At 36.0% G+C, this 7,429-nt stretch overlaps 1 pseudogene; it reads left to right on the top strand.

Moving 5' to 3' along the window:
* Positions 1 to 3,107: 3,107 nt before the first annotated feature.
* On the top strand, positions 3,108 to 4,102 carry LOC103671158 (annotated as a pseudogene).
* The last annotated feature ends 3,327 nt before the right edge of the window (positions 4,103 to 7,429 follow it).

Genomic DNA, 7,429 nt, shown 5'->3' with positions numbered 1-7,429 from the left:
TTATTCTTCAGAATGCAGTATATACATTAAATCGGAGACCTCTATATGGAGCTGTTTTCCCCCATAGGAAGAATACACAGGATCAAGTATTGATCAGTGGAAACAAGAGTGGCCCTGGATACCATCACTCTTCATGACCCACTGAGGACTTTTTGCTTCTTGACCCAAAACTCTGGGGTTTAGCGATTTTAGTCCACAAAGAGGTCACCCTCTTTCTAAAGAATACTGCAATGATTTTTCAAACTGAAAGATATCACCACTGCAGGAAAGTTTGGACTTCTAGTTTTCCAGGAACAGCAGGTGAGAAAAGAATCACTATCTCAGAAAAGAGTAATTGGCCCTGATCAACAGAAGGAGGTTGCACTGGTTTTGCAAATGGAAACTAAGGGAAATATAAAACACAAGTTATCTGCCTGGATGCTTCCTGGTTTCCCCTTGCCTGTTTATAACGGTAAATGAACATGCACAGTAACCTGGCCCAAGAAGGCAGTATGATGACCAGGGGGAGCAGGAATCGGAGTCGTGCCACCTGGGAAGCCACAAAGACTTGCCAGCCTGATAGATGAGGGTGAAAGGAAATCAGAATGCAGTAGGAATTAAAAAATGTGGTATCACTGGGGCCCCAAGACCAACTGGTATAGGGGCTGTAATTTATTCCACTAACTTCACTCTGCTCAGCTTCTTCTTGGGAAGAGAGATTCACAGGATCCATGGAAAAGTTGCATGAATATGTGTATGTTTTTCATGCAAGCTATAGATTATGACACCTGTGAAGTGTTCTGCTTGGATCCCTTTCAAGAGAAACTTCATGTAAAGAGTATCATTGACTGATGGTCTTAACCCCACTTGTAGGTATTCACTCAGGAAACACTCAAAGACAAGGTGCAACCGGGGGATCCGTCTTGGCCCATTTCTAACACAGGATTTCTCTAACGCAGAAACCCATTGTTATGGTCAAAACTTTCTCAGAACCATGCTGTGTCAGAGGATCTTCCTCATCCAATTCTTCTTTTTTTTTTTCTCCCCTCTTTTCACAGCTGTCAAATTTACAATGTGGTCAGGAGGTTTTCCCAGCTGGTTTCTGTCCCCTCCCCCGCTTTTACCTTTTGCAGGCATTTCCGTAGTAAATCCTTTGAGCAACAAATCCCATCTTGGTGTTTGCTCTTAGGAGGACCCAAACTGACATAATTCATATAATTAATTTGCCTCTGGCCAAACTGTTTGAGAAAATACAGGACACAAATAACTAATATCAGAAATGAAAGTGGACATCACTGCAGATCATAAAGACTTCAAAAGGATAATAATGAAATATTATGTGTGTTTTCCCAAGAAAGAAGGAAGTTTACAATAAAAAAAAAATTGATCTGACTTTTGAGTCAGGCTGTCCTGCAGGTGGCATAGGTACAGTAGTAATTCCTGGCACAAAGGGATTAATGAATTGGATCTTAAGTAAAAATAATATAATTTTGCTATTTCCATATGAGCACATTTGGATTTTTTTAAAGAAGTATGAAAATATAATATTTCAAAAATAATTTTTGAGAAGGGCTATGTCATTTCAATAATTTTATCCCTTTTTTAAAGTTACCTTTAGTGAGAAAAGGAATCACTCAAAAATGTTGTCAAAAATCTCTGTTAACCCCATGTGACTTGTCATTTTTCAAATTGTACTTGATTGTCTCAAAACTCTACACTCTGGCATCATGGATATAGAGTAAGCAAAATAAAATAATACTGGAAGTTAAATAATATCGAACTGAAAAACTGAGATTACCTTTCAGTTATGATTGGAAATAAAAATCTGACATTAAATTCCTTAGTAATCTTTCTAAAAGCAGGATAAATAGGTTTGGTCAAGTTTCAATTAACTAGAGGATTTTTTTTCTTAATATGGAAAAAACACCTAGACAGATGATTTAATGAAATAATATTTTTTTTTATGAGTGCTAGAAAAGTGATTTGAGCAGGAATATGTCCATATTTGTAAGAATGCACATGTATTTCCTTGATTAAATAAAGCAAAATTGACGAAAAATCTCTTCAGGGAAATAGGGAAAGTGATCGTTATTGTGGTCAAATAGAGACTTGAATACAAACTTTTTTTTTTGAAATATTTATAAAAGTTTAATTTTTGTAATTTTCAAGTCCTTCAAATTTTCTCCCTAGATTCATCTTTGTTTAAGGAGAAAAAATAGCTTCTTAAAAGTTAGATTTAAAAATGCATATTAGATTCTTGTGCTTTTAAAACATTACTATTTCTCCTCTATTAGGTTCTTGCCCCAGGCAGAAACCAACGCCTAACACAAATATTGAAAAAGAACAAGAAAAAAAAGAAACCTCAAGAGACACACTAAGATATCTTAAGATTTGAACAATCAAAAAGTCAAAGGTCATATGGGTTATTTGAAAACTCCTTTGAGGGAAAAATTGATCCGTTCCTTTAATGTTCTCCACAACAAGGATTAATTCTCTTTGAGTACTTTAAATAATATAAGGGAAAACCCATTAAGGAGAGGAGACTCAATTCACTGCTCTGACCCCCTGATCCATATGAGAACTTTCAAAACCAATCCCAGACTAATATATTCTCTATTGATTTTGATTTTTATATTATCTTAAACCCAGAGCGAGTTTATTTCCTTCTAAAAATATAGTTTAAAATGATCAAATAATACTCTATTCCCAAAGTTGCTACCAAGAAACTCTCCAAACACTAGAAAAAGTTCACAGTAGATACAGGAGGCAAACAGTAGGGGATCAGAGGAATATAAATTGAAATTTTATCAATTCATATGCCATAATTTATTCTCTTTCAAAATGATAAATATTAAACAAGTTAAACATCTCTCTAGTGAAGTCATAAGTAATAATAAAACATTCTGTTTTATCATTATATATAACATAATATAATATTAATATATATCATATATTGATATAACACTTTGTAGATTGCAAATGGCTTTATGGAATTTAATCTACATGATGATATGAGTAGGCTTTGCTACTAGATTGCCTTTAATAGCTTGTGTAATCAGTGAGTGGGCAAGCCAGGAGCGGGGAGGTTACCATGGGGAGGCAGGCCTAGGGGAGCATGCCAGGCCCTTATGGCTCCTCTCCGTGGAACTGTCTCTAGACTCCAGTATTGGAGCCACCGGCAGAGCCTGGCAGTGACCAGCCTTGCAGTGGTATGTCCTAGGTCAATGGCTTCTAAGATTTCAGTTGGATTCATTTGACAGAGCAACATGGAGAATTCAATGGCAAAAAAAATCTCCTGCTATTCATTCATTATTTATGATGTGTTCTCTGATGCATACAAAGAGTTTTAAGATGTGAGTGAACAGGTAGTGTATTCCTCAGCAGATATAGCTGAAAAAACTGACAGAATTATTACAACGTTGCTTACCAGTATCAATGTAACAGAAGGTCATTCCGGAGCAAATGAAATTCTAAAAAAAAGTGAAGAAAGGCTCACTATTAATAGATTCCAGTACCATTGATCCTGCAATTTCAAAAGAATTGGCCAAAAAAGTTGAGAAAATGGGAACAGTTTTCATGGATGCCCCTGTTTCTGGTGGTGTGGGAGCTGTTCCATCTGGGAACCTCACATTTATGGTGGGAGGAGTCAAAGATAAATTTGCTGCTGCCCAAGAGTTGCTGGGGTGCATGTGATCCAGTGTGGTGTATTGTGGAGCTGTAGGGACCAGGTTGACTGCAAAGATCTACAACAACATGCTGTTAGCTACCAGAATGATTGGAACTGCTGAAGCTATGAATCTTGGAATCGGGTTAGGGCTTGACCCAAAGCTGTTGGCTAAAATCCTAAATTCGATTTCAGGATGGTGTTGGTCAAATGATACTTAGAATCCTGTACTTGGGGTGAGGGAATGGAGTTCCATCCACTAATAACTATTAAGGTGGATTTGGAGCAACGCTCATGGCTAAGGATCTGGGGTTAGAACAAGACTGCCACCACCACAAAAAGCCCAGTCCTTCCGGACAGTGAAGCCCACTAGGTCTGCAGGGTGATGGTGCAAACGGTTACTCAAAGAAAGACTTTTCCTGCATCTTCCAGTTTCTATGAGAGGAGGAGACTCTCTGAGTTTACCCCTTGGCTGTGGACACTATTGAAAACCAAACTTGACCTTAGAGCATCCTTATAGCTCACTCCGCAAGTAAATGGGTCAAAGGTCACCTGTCTGCTTGTGATCGCCTAGGTCCCAGTAAACCCTAGGATTTTAACCCATTTTTAGTTGCTTATTTTTTAACCTATTTAGCAAACATGTATTCTCTGATTTTATTTTTTTTCTTTGCAAGCCACTGATGTTCTCTGTTAACTAGCTGATTAACCTGTCTCAGAAGTTTGATCCCTGAGTACATTCAACTACATCATTTCATACTTCAATCAGGATATTATTTCCTTCACTTTACAAATAAAAACAAATATTTTTCAACAGGATGAAACCTATCTTAAAGAAAAGAAATTGGTGTGAGGAAAGGAGTTAGAAAAGGGGGTAGTATAGTCAATTGCTATCTGTGTCCCTCAGGAAGTTTGTCCTGTTAACCAAGTGGTGGTATTCTTGCATTATAGAGGTTACTGATTTATTTTTCCAGGAGTTGATAAAGCAAGAGAACTCTTTGCTGCATGTTTTACAATTTGGGCTCTGTTACATTATCTTAGTGTGTTCCTCTCGTAACAACTCTCAATACTCAACAAGCTTGTTTTTTATGTTTTTGCTTCCTTATACATTCTTACTATGTTTTTTTTTTTACTTCAAAAGAATGACATCTTTAGAACTGTTTCAGAGCCATGATATTTGCTCTATTATATTATTCTAAATATAACCATATGATTTTGAATTCAAGTAAGTTTCTGTGCTGATAATAAAAAAATATTTTGTGCAAGTTAAGTAATCCCTCTAGGCCTTGGTTTTCTTATTATGAAAATAGGAAATTACAATAGATTATTTTTAAGCACCTTTTTAACTTAAAAAAAATTTAAGTAAAGACAGCTAATGTTAAAGAATAAATCCCCAAAGTAGTTTGCTTTTCTTGTTACAATGTTCCAAGGTAGTATTATTTACCTTAGTTTTTTTTAAGACATTTTTAAATATCTATAAATCACATACCATAAAATTCGCCAATAGAAATTGTACAATTCAATGTTTTTTATTACATTCACAGTGTTGTTTAACCACACCACAATGTAAGTTTAGAACATTTAATCACCCCTCCCAAAACCCCATGCCCATTAACAATCACTCACATCTCAGCACTAGCAACCACTAATCTACTTTCTGTGTCTATAGATCTGCCTATTTTAGACATTTTATATGCATGGAATCATATACTATGTGGTCTTCTGTCACTAACTACTTTCACTCAGCGTGATGTCTTCAAGGTCATTCACCTTGTTGCATGTTAACATTATTTCATTTCTTTTTATTGTAAAGAATATCTAATTCTTTGAATGTATTTTATGCTTATTCAACATTTGATGGACATTTGTTTTTACTTTTTGACTATCATGAATAATCCTGCTATAATATTTGTGAATAAGTTTTCGCGTGGACAAATATTATCAATTCTCTTGGATATATACCTAGACAGAGAATTGCTGGGTCATAAGTTAGCTCTATGCTTACCATTTTGAGGAACTGTCACACTGTTTTCTATAGAAGCTGCAAGAGGAGCATCCCAGTTTTTCCACATCCTCACCATCACTTGTTATAACCTGTCTTTTTTATTACTATAACCATCCCAGTGGGTATCAAATTGTATCTCATTGTGGTTTTGATTACATTTCCCTGATGACTAATGATGTTGATCATCCTCCATGTGTTCATTTGCTATTTGTATATTTTTCTTGGAGAAATCTCTCTCTCTCTGTCTCTCTGTCTCTCTGTCTCTGTCTCTCTCTCTATATATATATTTATTCTGTATTTTCTTCAAAGAGTTTAGTTTCAGTTCTTACATTTAGTTCTTACATTTAGTTCTTCCATTTTGAATGAATTTTTGTGTATGGTATAAAAGAGTGGTCCAACTCCATCCTTTTATTTGTGGATATCCAATTGTCTCAACTCTAGTTCTTGAAAAGTCTGTTCTTCCTCCATTAAATTGTCTTGGCGAACTTGTATAAAATCAATTGACCATAAATTTTAAGATTTTTTTTCTGACTTTCAATTCTATTGCATTGATTTATGTGTTTATCCTTAGACCAATACCACATGTCTTGATTACTGTGGTTATGTAATAAGTTTTGAAATTGTGAAATATAGATAATATGATTTATTCTTCCCTTTCAAGATTGTTTTGAGTATCTTGATCCCTTATATTTCCATTTGAATATTAGAATAAGCTGTTTCATTTCTGAAAAGAATAGCTGGATTTTGATGAGTTTGCTCTGAAAGTGTACATCAATTTGAGGAGTATTGCCATCTTAATGATTTTGTTTGTTTTTTTTAATAATTTTTATTTTGTTATATTAGTTACCATACAGTACATCCCTAGTTTTTGATGCAATGTTCCATGATTTATTTGCATATAACACCCAGTGCACCATGCGATATGTGCCCTCCTTAATACCTATCACCGGCCTATCCCAATCCCCCACCCCCACCCCTCTGAAGCGCTCAGTTTGTTTCCTAGAGTCCAAGGTCTCTCATGATTCATTCCCCCTTCTGTTTACACCCCCTTCATTCTTTCCTTCCTTCTCCTACCGATCTTCCTATTTCTTATGTTCCATAAATGAGTGAAACTATATGATAACTGTCTTTCTCTGCTTGACTTATTTCACTTAGCATAATCTCCTCCAATCCGTCCATGTTGCTGCAAATGCTGTGTAATCGTTCTTTCTGATGGCTGAGTAATATCCCATTGTATATATGGACCACATCTTCTTAATCCAGTCATCTGTTGAAGGGCATCTCGGCTCCTTCCACAATTTAGCTATTGTGGACAATGCTGCTATGAACATTGGGGTGCATATGGCCCTTCTCTTCACTACGTCCGTATCTTTGGGGTAAATACCCAGCAGTGCAATGGCTGGATCATAGGGTAGCTCAATTTTTAACTTTTTAAGGGACCTCCACACTGCTTTCCAAAGTGGCTGTACCAACTTGCATTCCCACCAACAGTGTAAGAGGGATCTCCTCTCTCCACATCCTCTCCAAAATTTGTTGTTTCCTGCCTTGTCAATTTTTGGATTCTAACTGGTGTAAGGTGGTATCTCAGTATGGTTTTGATTTGAATTTCCCTAATGGCTAATGATGTTGAACATTTTTTCATGTGTCTGTTAGCCATTTGTATGTCTTCATTGGAAAAGTGTCTGTTCATACCTTCTGCCCATTTTTTGATTTGATTCTTTGTTTCACATGTATTGAGTTTGAGAAGTTCTTTGTAGATCTTGGACACCAGTCTTTTATCTGTA

This window comes from Ursus maritimus, unplaced genomic scaffold, assembly GCF_017311325.1.
Source record: "Ursus maritimus isolate PB19 unplaced genomic scaffold, ASM1731132v1 scaffold_11, whole genome shotgun sequence".
NCBI lineage: Eukaryota > Metazoa > Chordata > Mammalia > Carnivora > Ursidae > Ursus > Ursus maritimus.
This window is presented reverse-complemented; position numbering and strand designations above follow the sequence as displayed.